Genomic DNA, 12,933 nt, shown 5'->3' with positions numbered 1-12,933 from the left:
ATCTTACTTCTCAGAGCCTCAGTTTCCTTATTTGTGAAAGGAAGAGAATGATCACACGGTCTCACGGGGTTGATGCCAGATTAAAGCAGAGGCGCTGTGATTGTACTTAATGCCACTGACTTCTATATTCTAAAGTGGTTAGGGCACCTGGGTGGCTCAGTCAGTTAGGCATCTGACTCAGTTTCTGCTCAGGTCATGATCTCATCATTCGTTAGATCAAGCCCCGCGTTGGGCTCTACACTGGTAGTGTGGAGCCTGCTTGGGATTCTCTCTCTCTTTCTCTGCTCCTCCCTTTCTGTCTCTCAAAATAAATAAATAAACTTAAAAAAAATTTTTTTAATGGTTAGAATGACAAATTTCATGTTATGTATATTTTACCACTATAAAAAAAAAAAAAAAAGAAGAACCTAACAAGGTTAAAGCAGAGAAACTATAGTGCATAGTACATAAAAGGTTCTCCCAAAATGGCGACTATTGACAAGACTGGGGGGCAAAGTGTAACAAGTGACGTGTCCAAGGTAACAAGTTTCAAAACCACAGAGCTGGCATCTGAACCCAGGTCTCCTGATACTATAACAGAAGCACTGTCCTTCCAGCTACACTGTGCTACAGGAGACAGGGCAAGTGTGTTACAGGAATCTTCTGCATCCTTCTTTGCCAGGTTCTCCTACTTCCTGACCAGCATCCCAGATGCAGGTCCTACATTCCTCAGCAAGGTTAATAAATATGTCACTCCCAGCAAATGGCTTTGCTCCTTCCTGCCTCACACGTGGTTCTACGCACCTGAAACATTTATTAAACCCACTGAGAAGCTTGAATACGAATTTAATTTTTCTAGCTAAACAATGGTGTGTGCAGCAGGCCAAGAGAATCACTTGTTTAATCTTACCTTTGCATGCCTACTCAGTTTCAGGGGGTTGTCTTACCCCAGGAACAGCGTGACATCTCAGAATCTAGGAGACTAATTAGCACATCCATAAAGGACCTATTTACTACATAAAGGAAAAACCAATCTGTAGGTCTTTGTAACTCAGGATTTTTTGTGTGTGTGATAAATTTATCTTCCTAAGGACATATATACACTAAAGCCACTTTTCCCCAAGGCAGTGTTGAGCCCCTCATGGTGCAGAGTACAGACCTACTCTCTGTTTTCTCATCCTAAGGCTTAAATTCTAGAATCTTTGTGTGGCTTTTGTTTATCATATCTTACCTTTTATTCAACCCCTTCCTGTAGTCTATCATTTATCACGATTATTGATTGAAAAAGCACTTTTTGGGCCCCTACTACAGGCCAGGCAATATGTACCATATGGAGAGATAATTAAGACAGAGTTCTTGCCCATAGAGAACTAACAGTCTAGCAGAAAAGACAAACATGAAAAGAAAAGAGCATAACTTAGTATTTGAAGTGTGACTCAGGGGTGCCCGTAGAGGGGACAGTTTATTCTCCTGGAGGGCCAGGAACAACATCAAGACTGAGTAACTTGAAATGCATATTCATGCTAAGCATGAAGGACCCAAGTAGACTGAGTGAGGAAAAGCATTCTAGAAGGCACATGGCCAGTGGCATGGAGCTGAAGAACAGGATGGCTGATTAGAGAACTGAGTGTAGTTTGTCAAAGCTGGAGCATAGAGTGTGGGTATCGATGATGGAGGTGTAGATGGGGGGCCCAAAACTGTTGCTTTGGTTGTTAGCAGCCAGAAGATCTGAGCAGACATTTTTCCAAAGAAGACACACATATTGGCCAATGGGTACGTGAAAAAGTGCTCAACATCACCAATCATCAGGGAAATGCAAATCTAAACCACAATGAGGTATCGCTTCTCACCTGTTAGAATGGTTATTATTAAAAAGATAAGAAATGACAATTATTGGTGATGATGTGGAGAAAAGGAAACCCTTGTTGTTGGTGCAAATGTAAATTGGTGCAGCCGCTATAGAAAACAGTAAGAAGCTTCCTCAAGAAATGAAAAACAGAAGTACCCTACGATCCAGTAATTCTACTTCTGGGTGTATATCTGAAGAAAACAAAAACAGTAATTTGAAAAGATAGGTGCTCCCTATGTTCACTGCAGCATTATTTGCAATAGCCAAGATATGGAAATTACCTAAGTATCCATCAGTGAATGAACAGGTAAAGAAGACAGAATATTATATGTCTATTAAAAAATAATGAGAGCCTGCCATTTGTAACAGCATAATGAAACTCAAGGGCATCATGCTAAGTGAAATAAGTCATTCAGAGAAAGACAAGTCATACAGAGAAAGACAAATACTATATGATCTCACTTAAATGTGGAATTTAAAAAGAAGAGAAAAAACCCACAAATAAAAAAAACCCAAGCTTGTAGATATAGAGAACATATTGGTGGTTGGTAGAGGTGTGGGCAGATGGGAGAAATAGGTGAAGGAAGTGAAAGATACAAACTCCCAGTTAGAATATAAGTAAGTCTTAGGATATAATGTACAGTATGGTTAATGGTACTGTACTGCATTTTTGAAAGTTGCTAAGAGAGTAGATCTGAAAAGTTCTCATCACAAGAAAAATAATTGTAATTATGTAAGGTTACAAATGTTAACTAGACTTATTATAGTGATCATTTCACAGTGTGTACAAATATGGCATAATTATGTTGTACACCTAAAACTAACATAATGTTACACATCAGTTTTACCTCAATTTAAAAAAATGATCTGCTAGATTCTATTATTGTTCTCAATTGTTCCCTCTCCCTTTCTATAAGAAATATGCATCCCTTTCTACCGCCAAACAACATCAATTTACAAAGACTCCTTGTGAAAGAAATATATTCCGTGCCCCCACTGACCACAGGCCACATGAGACTTGCTTTAGCGAACTCAGTGTGAACCAAAGTGACACGTGCCACATTCTACAGAAGAACCACCGTGTGATTCAGCCATGTCTCTTTTTCATTTTCCATATGAACTGTTATCCCAGATGGTGGCTGTTTCTTCAACCTAGTTAAAGGAAGAATATATTTGTTGTAGGAGCAGTGCCCTTCCAACCCACAGACGATCTGAAATGTGATCAAGAAATAAACTTTTGTTGTAAGCCACTGACATGTGGGGGTTGCTTGTTACTGCAATCTAATCTAATGGAAACTGCCTAACACAAGGCTCCAAGAAATAGGCAAATGGAGCTTTAATGTTTAAAACTCTGCCAACCAGAATGGAAGTTGTGGACAAATGACTAAAGGAAAAGGGGCATTCATTCTCCCAAAGTCACAGTCCATTTCAAACATGACACCATTCCCTCTCTTGCATTCACTGCACAAAATCTCAGATTTCTCACAAAAGACCTTTGATCATCATCTTTCTACTAGGGGACAGACACTAGTAGGGTCTCCAAATTCTCTAAATTGAAATTATTCAATTAAAGTCTAATACCAAATAGATCTAGGAAATTAGATGGAGCTAGCTGATTTCGTGCTTCAAGTTTTTTTTTTTTTTTTCATTTCCAAACCTGATGGTTTCCATCTGTAAAACACCAAGGCAGTAGACCATCTGCCACTTAAGTTTCTGCAGTAGTACTTAAAGCAGACAATGCTTTTTGCCTGAGGAAAGTTATCTTCCTTCTTGTGTTAGCTTATCCAAGAGAGACAAAGATAGAGTTCTGGTGTTATTCAGAGGAAGACATTGCTACAAGGGTTTTCACAGATTATTCGAGCTTCCTTTTTAGAGATGAGAAAATTGAAGGCATAATGTGACTTATACATAGCATGTGGCACATAATAGGTACTCAATAAATAACTATTGAATAAATGGATGAATTACAAACTGAATGAATGAATGCTCACCCAAATAGCTGATGGCAGGACTGGTCCTAATTAGGCCTAGTATACCATGTCAAATGCACTTTTCCCTAGGATGAACTGTGTTTTGCCATTCATTCATCCATTCAGTCATTATCCAAATTGTATTTTGCTGCTCCTGTGTGCTAGATATAATGCTGTACATTGGGGAGGAGAAAGATGGCTTGGGCAGGTCACAGCCTCTGCCCTCCAAGAGCCCTGGTCTAATGTGAGCTCCTCACCAGCCTAACTTCCTCACCAATACCACCTTTGCATTCTATTTCTTTAATTCTTCAATCATCCTCCCCTTCACAAAGGAAATGTTTCTACGGGTTTGCTAGTAGTTATGAAGTGGCAATTGTCACACTTTGGGACCTCTGGATCTTTTTACATTCTTAAGCAATTATTGTAGACCCCAAAAGGCTTTTGTTTAATGTAGGGGTTTTTTTGTTCATCTTCCATAATAACTGTTAACGCTAACAATATTTACCATATTTAAAAGTAAAAATAAGAAATTTTTGATATATGTATTGATTTATTCATTTAAATATGACTATAGTAAACCCACATGTTAACATAAATATCATTTTTCTTTTTGAAAAATTGTATTTTTCAAATAAAAATAATTTCAGTAAAAAGAGTGGCAATGTTTTACATTTTGTCAAATATCTTTAATGCCTAGCTTAAAGAAAAGAACTAGATGCTCATGTCTGGTTCTATCTTTCATCTCTTGTGACACCACATGTCTTGTAGCCTTTGGAAAATTCCATGGTACACTAAGAATATGGAAAGTAGAAACAATAAACAATGCCTTAATATTGTTTTGAACATAGTTTCAATCTCAGGGACTCGCTAAGTGGTCTTAAGGACATCCCCCAAATCCCTGGACCACACTTAGAGAACCATTGTCCCAAAGACAATTTAATCTTCCTTTCAATTGGGGATAAGGGGAGGAGGGAAATTGGAAAGTTAAAAGGGAAAGGAAAATGCTAAGGGACCTGGGTGTGTTAAACTTCTGAACAGATGCCCATTTAGGATAGAGAGTCAAGGTGGAACATGGTTCCCCCCGTAACCACTTAATTATTTTTTTAAGGTTGGACAGCAACTCCCCAGGAACATTTAATACTCTTTACATCAGGCCCCATGAAATTTAAGGCAGGGTCATTGCTATACCAGTGTTTCTCCTCCATTAATCCTGTTTCATCCTCTTGAGGACCAAATGACTTACAAGGATAAAGCAAGTTGTTTTAAAGGAAAAGGTACAATCAATTACCCATACAGCAATCCCATGTCAAATAAATAAATGTCACCTTTACACTAGTGAAGACAAGAATAATATACCCCCAAAACATGTCTAAGCCTATGAAACCTTTCTTTTGTGTATATATTACTCAAAGGGTAACTCATTGTAGCAAAAAAGGATTTATGGGAAGTTATAAAAATATGCAACATACATAATAAAAATAAAAACAAAAATAGTAACATTAAAAAAAGAAATAACATCTAACAGTAACATGAAGCCATGGAATGATAGGAGAGAAAAATGCAAGATTAAAAGACACGCACAATGATCTAAATCATTTAAATTTGAGGTCCTGATTCCTATAAACCCGAGCAAAGGCAGAAACACAATTAGCTACAAGAAAATATATGCTAACTTTATCTAACATAGCTTTACTGGCACTGAAACCGTGGGTTCTCATAGAGGTGGACAGTAAATGGCATAGAGAAAATACATTTCTTATAACCTCCCTCAATACAAGCTGAGGCCATAACAGAAAGGCCTTTAGGCCACAAATTTAATATCTGTAATATATTGAGAGTCTCATGATTCTCAGTAATTCCTAAACTTGTACAAAGGTTTCTGGTGGCTTTTCACCTTCAGTGACTCACATCCACACTCCCTAGGCCGGCATTCAGAGCTACAACCTAATTTCCTGAAGTTATCTCTCACTGCACACATACTCAAACCCTCTACCCTAGACAGACTGCTATAGTCACCCCTTGAAACTTGATTCCTGCCTCCACACTTTTGTCTATGCCATGTCTCCCACGGAGTGTGTGCCTGGTAGGTATTTGTTACTTCAGGGCTTATGCCATGATCAGAGAAATACAGATGAGTAACCTGTCTTCCCTTTAAGCTCTTTCTCATTCATTTTTGTTGGTTTGTTTAGTTTTGTTGTTGTTTCAGGAAGAAGAGAATGAAATGGAACAAGTCATGTGGACCAGAGTACCACATCTATGATTCATTTAGTGTCTCCACACAATATACCCACCCACCCCTTTCCCTTTTCCTATCCTATCCCTATCCTATTCCTATCTTATCCCTAGTTCACTGATTAAGTTCCATGAAAAGTCATTCATTCCATCATTTATCCATTCAACAAAGATTTAAGAGTCAGGTGCCGTTCTCAGCTATGGGGATATAGCAGTGAGTGAGGAAGACATAACCCCAGCCCATGCAGACAAAACACAAGTAAACAAAGAAATTGCAAGCAATAATTGATGCTATAAAAGCCAAAACAAGGTACTGAGAATGAAATTAGCACTTGGGATAGGGGAGTCAAGGAAAGCATCCTTGAAGAGTGATATTTCAGCTAAGACTTAAAAGAACAAGAGGAAGTTGTTACAGGAAAAGGGGGAAAGAGCATTCAGATGACTAAGTATGAGTCAATTTTCTCATCTGTTAAATAAAAGAATAACAGTTCTTGTCTTACGTGGGTGATGGGAGAATTTAATGTGTTAATCCATGGAAAGCACTTAGAACTGACTAGGCTCATAATAAATGCCATTAAATTAGTGATGTAAATTACCATTCCTGGCAAAGGGGACAGCATGTGCAAAATCCCTGATGTGTAAGGGAGTATGATATGTTCAATGGATTAAAAGAAGGCTGGCATGACTGGAGCATGGTTAATAAAGATGAAAACATTGAAAACATAGTATGAAAAAATTAGAGAGGTAAAGGCCAGAGCAAGGAAGGTCTGGTATATATGACAGGAACTTGGGTTTTATTCTAGAGTTGCCACTGTGTGTAGGGTGGACTGTAATATAGAATAAGACTGGAAGAAGAAAAACCAATTGGGAGGTGGGTGCACTAGTCCAGGTGGAAGATGATGTAGGCTGGGACTAGGAATAGCAATGGACATTGCAAGGTATATTATCAAATTTGTAGTGACAGGACTTATTGATGGATATCATGTGAAGAGTCGGGAAAGAGGCACCAAGAGTACCTTTCTGGTCTTACTCAGTAAGAAATGTCTATAGGCAACAGTGTCACGTAGACAACAGGATTTATAAGTCTAGAACTCAGGAGAGGTGAGACATAAGATATAAATATTGGGGTGCCTGGGTGGCTCAGTCGACTTTGGCTCGGGTCATGATCTCACAGTTCGTGGGTTCAAGCCCCACATTGGGCTCTATGCTGACAGCACGGAGCCTGGAGCCTGCTTCATATTCTGTGTCTCCTCTCTCTTTGTCCCTTTCCCACTCGCACTCTCTCTCTCTCTCTCTCTCTCTCTCTCTCAAAAATAAGTAAACATTAAAAAAATTTTAAAAAGAAGATACAAGTATTATGCACATCAGTGTAAACATATTTAAATACATGGCACTTGAGTAGGTCAGATAGGACAAGCCTTTGGAAAGAAAAAGAGAAGAAGAGCCAAGTCCAAGCTGTAAAGAATCTCAGTATTTAGAAGTTGGGTGTAGGAGAAAGAGCCAGCCAAGGAGATTGGGGGGTCATGGTCAGTGAGGTCAGAGGAGTCAGGAAAAGAATTTTTATGGAAGCCAGGAAAGTAGAATAGGGAGGAAATAGTCAACATTGTCCCAAGATGTTGAAGGTCCAAACAAGGTGAGAATGAAGAGATGCCATTGTATTTAGTAACTTGAAGGTCACCGGTTATCTTGGCAAAACTGAGTTCAATCAATTGGTAGGGTCAAAAGTTTGACTTGAGTGAGTTGAAGAGAGATTGGGAAGTTAAGACATGGAAACAATGTGTACAGACAACTCTTGAAAATTTTGTGTATGAGTATCAGAGAAATGAGACAGTAGCTGGAGAGCATGTGGAGTCAAGGAAGGAGTTCTGTCATAACATCACTGGTATTTATAGGAAGTGAACTTTGGTTTCCATGACTTTGTCTCAGAAACTCTAAGCTCAGTCACCAAATGGCTTACATCTTTTGTCCCCTAAGGCGAAGCTTGAAGTTGTAGGAAAACACTGACATATGTAAGTAGTCCATCCTGGGCACTCCTCCTACTTTCTTCCCCCCACCCCCAGCTATTATTTTACTTTTCCAAGCCTCAGTAGGATATTCCTAAACTTTCTTTATCCCAATATCAAAATAACCTTATTTCAGAAATTAATTCAAATCGCAACTATTCTTGGCTGGGAGACATGTGTTCCATATGTCCTCACCCCTGCCTGAATGCCACAACATCTCCCTCTCTCACCTGGATGCAGAGTAAGTCATTAAGTTTCAATGCACCAAAGCAGCGTTCATTTAGATAGACACTACAGTGAGCCAAATATACTCATTTAAACATCAATAAACTCGACTTCCAACTGAGTTCATTTGTGCAGAGGGAGGTAGGATAGATTTGAGGAACATCAGTGAACCCCGTTAGCTCTCAAGATGTTATTAAAGCAGAGGAAGCACCAACCTCCCACCAATAGTTCCTAAATGTGATCACTTTCAATTTGTTCAATTCAGCGGATAAGTGATATACAGATTCGAGGCTTGGAATAAATCGTAACAAGAATTCCAATGCTGTAATGTTCTAGCAGGAACTAAGAGCACACATCCCCATCCCACTCTACTGAATTAATTTGGGCCTGTTGTGGCTGGGTAGTCTGCTAGTATCACAAACCAGTAAACTTGTGAAAAGCAAAGTCTGCTTCTATCACCAACTGACTAAAACACTAATGGCCCTACAACCTCCAAATGCAGTTTGATTACTGATTTTTTTCTAAGGGCTGTACTTTATCTAAGGGCTGTACAGTGTCTGTTGTATATAACGCCATAACAGAAGACAATACAAAGCCAATTCCCTAATCAAGATTCTGTTTAAACTCTATATATCGAGGTAATCTTTGGTTGGTTTGGAGATAGAGGTGTTGCCTTGGATGGGTCAAGCACCTTTCATTTCATCCAAGAGCATAAGCTCAATAAACATTTTCATTAAAGCACTTTATCAAGACAGAGGTTTATTCTAACCTAAAAATGAGTAAAACCATAGTTAATTAATGTGCTGGATGTTTATCCTTGGTATAAAGATTAATCATTTGAAAATAATATGGCGGGGAGAGAGACTGAAACAAACCCACTCTTTGTTTGGATGTCTAATGTGGACTAGGAGCTGCGTTAGGGGCTTTCCTTTTAGTAACAGACTTAATTCATGCACCTGTCATATAAGGAAAGTATTATTACCACTGATTAGGAAGTGGGGTCTGGCATGTTAAGTGATTGGCCCAAGGTCACCCACCCAGTAAAAATTGATTCAAGATTTGGCTGATCCCAAAGTCCATATGCTCTTCTCACTCTACTGAGCAACCTCCCCCACAAAATGACCCAAACATATTACAAATGAGAAAGGGGAGGAAGTCAAAACAATTATTTGTAGGGTCAAGACCCTAGAGCATTCACCTTTACAAGAAATAAATCATGTTACCACACTGATCCATGCCAGTGAGTTAACTTCTCATTTATTCATTCCGCAAAATAATCTAATTATTTCAAGCCACCAGAGAACATGAAATTATCGCTCTAGTGCACTAAATTGCTCACCAGTAACTTTAAAAAGCTAACCAAAAGGTCTAAGTTATTCCTGGAAAACCCATCAGCCTATTAATCAGGGAGAACTCATCCACTGCCCACTATAAATTGAGGCATCGCTTCCTATTCAGCTTCTGAAATCTCACACACTCTAAACAGCTAGCCCTGTGCAGCCACAATACCAGGTAGTAGTTTTCTCAGAAGATGGTACTTGATCAGCCCTACTTACCTAAACCTGAAAATGGAGAGGCAGGAAGGGAGGGAAAGAGGAACACAGAAAGAAAGAGTGCCAGTAGGCTGCATATGTGCATGCACATGCGTAGACACTATTTATTTTTCTCTGTGTTGATATGTTTAACCATCTCTAATAGACTCCATAAATGCTTTCAAATCCAGTTTCAATGGTCTATTTGCTGCCTAGTATAGCATATAATCTTTTCCAAAAGTGGTATTGATCTTGTTAAGTCTCCTCATCATCTAGACTTCGAGCATCCCTCTGCAACATCATTCCTGTGGGCAAACCAGGCACTGCTTCCATGCAGCTGTCCATTCCCAGTGTCTGAGAGCTCTTGCCTACTAAATCGGATCAAGAGGCAGGGGATAATCATGATAATAGCCACCAGGTATCGAGACGTACTATGCCAAACACTTCGCATGCATTTTCTCAAACGAGCCTCACGACAGCCTATGGCGGAAGTATTATTATCCCCCTGTGAGGCCAGGTATTATATGTTATCCCTATTTAAGACAGGGAAACCAGGCTGAAAGAGTTTAAGTAGCTGGCCCAAGCCCATTCATTCCACTCGAAGGCACCATCCACTGGCTCCTCCCATCTGTCCTCTCTTTCTCTACTGCTTGCTCATCACTGCCCCCCCCCCCCCAGTTTTTGAAGCGTCTAAGAGAACTATATGATTATTTCCTTACTCATCTCTAAGGGAAGTATCCAATTCCATTGAGAAACCTGAAATGAGAGACAAAATGGAATGTGAAGTAGCATCCTGTCCCCAAAGCTGAATATGGAATGAAATTCAAACTCCTAAGGCTGTGCCCGATCTTTTCTCCCAACCAGACATTCTCTTCTTCTTCCACTTCCTCCCTACTCCACACCACACACACAGTCATATCTGGCCAAGTCCAGACCCCAGAACACTCTGCATCTCTGTTCTGGTTGAATTCCTACTCTCCCCTCTACAGCCTTTTCCCTGACATTTCAACCCATCCAGACCGTCTTCAGCCTTCAAGGCCCTGCCAAATTCCACCTGTTCCTCGAGGATGTCCTTGTTCCCAAGTCAAGGTTAATCTTCCTCCTTCTGTTCTCACTGTACCCCTTTACCTCTTGTTCATGGCTGGCCTTATACTATAGCTACTCAGGCATGTCTATCTTCTCAGCTAAGCTGTGATTCCCCAAATGTGACACGCCATGGCTTATTCATCTCTGCAGCCATTTCTCTGCCTGCCCCCACCCCATAGCCGTCAGCACGTTGCTTTACAGAAAGTAGATCTTCACTACACATTTAATGAGTTGAATTGACTGTTTGGGCCCCAGGTGGCCCATCAGCAATAGATATTAAAGGCAGAGACCCAGAGAATATTTCAGCTCAGAATAACACCTATGAGTAAAGGAAAACTTCTCTTTAGGCAGAATGAAGAAGGAAATTGAAACTGAACCATTACCGCCTCAAATTTAAGAGGAAGGAGTGGAAAGATCCATTGCCCGGGCTGATTGGCAAGGCCTGGGAGGGGTTTCTGCATGAGAGATGAGGTGGTCCTCCTGGGTATGTGGAAGGACTGACGGGACAGTCAAATCGAACAGGCAGGCCTGGAAAAAGATGAGGCTGAATGTGAACCTTTGCCTAGGTCTTTGCCTAAGACCAACTTTCTTTGCGAGGTAACTCAGTTGTCACTGCTGAGACAGCAGGAAGCTCTGCAGACAGCCTTCTTCCTTGCCCTATGCCACTGACAGGGAAGATTCATAAGGCTTGGTGAGGAGCAGTGACCTGCCTGCTATCTCTTTATGATCTCCAGCAACATGCTATGTACGTGGTAGAGAGGGAGGGGGAGCCAGCAGAGGAGCAGACACCACCCTCACCCCCTCGACATTCACATGACCCGATTGTGTCAGTGCCACTTGTCCCCCCATCTGTCACAATGTCAGCTCCTGCTGGGGCCCCGGGATCCACAGAGGTTGCTCCATGTGTCGCCCCATTTATCTTTGCAGGCAGCAGTGCTGATGTGTTTGACACTTCTATTTGTTATCCTACAAAGCAGGGTCCCCACTCTTCAAAGCAAAGGTGGGGGGGTGGGGGGGAAGTCAGGCATGGCACAGGACCAGGACAGAAATAAGCACTAGGAGAAATCTGGAGAAGGAGGTCTGCAGCATCTGTACATCTAAAGGAGATGAGAAGAGACATCAGGCAATTTGGAAAAAGCAAGTCATACGCTTTGCTTTCTGGAGGATGGCTCAACCAGCAGAACATGTGTGTGTGTGTGTGTGTGTGTGTGTGTGTGTGTGTGTGTGTGTGTGTGTAGAGATTGTGGCATGACACTAGGACTCTCCAATGACAAGAATGGTCTGGTGTGCCTTTGTGAGAATGTCCAATGTCTGGTGGCCACCACATTCAAACTCCCCTTCCCCATCTTCTCCTCCCCCACACCTTCTTCAAAGAGGGGAACTAATGGAGACATGGGTCTTCTGCCAGCTGATACCTCAAGCTAACCCTTGCTAGGCTATGGCATTTGTCACAGTCTGTGCTCAGAACACAGACTCTGTCTTTGAAATGATGTTAATCTGGGAGCAGCCCTGGGTCTCCCCAGACTCCTTGGAGCTCACATTGTCATGAAAAAGCCCTCTGCCTGGATAACACACCCCACAGGAAGCTACCCGGCAGCTGTACAGATGGGCCCATGCTCTGTACCAAACGCTGACACCAGAGGGTCTAGTGGGGTCTGGGACAGACTAGACTCCAGAAATAGTCCCCATGGGACTGGGCTGTGAGGTGTTGATTGATGTAGAAAGGAAACCCGGTGTGACTATCAGTTAATGAGACTAATTTCTTGTGGCTCCTTAGCTGATTCCAAATGAATAAATGATCTGAAACTCCAAGAACTGGGAATCCTTAAGAATGAATGGTGCATAAGGAAGGGGGGCGGTGATCGGGCCCCCACATCTGGTCAAGGTTTAGTGGAACAGACGTGGTCTTGGAGTTCAAAAGGATTAGAATAAGAACCTAATGAATTGATGAGGGAAAGCACCAGAACACAGCAGATCTTCTGTAATTGGTATCTATTATGACATTTTTGTCATTATTGTTACTAAAACCATCTGCAGCCTGGCCAAAAGGCTTCTGT

The sequence above is a fragment of the Leopardus geoffroyi genome, chromosome C3 (genome assembly GCF_018350155.1).
Source record: "Leopardus geoffroyi isolate Oge1 chromosome C3, O.geoffroyi_Oge1_pat1.0, whole genome shotgun sequence".
Classification (NCBI taxonomy): domain Eukaryota; kingdom Metazoa; phylum Chordata; class Mammalia; order Carnivora; family Felidae; genus Leopardus; species Leopardus geoffroyi.
The sequence above is the reverse complement of the archived record's forward strand: the minus strand, read 5'-3'. Positions refer to the sequence as shown.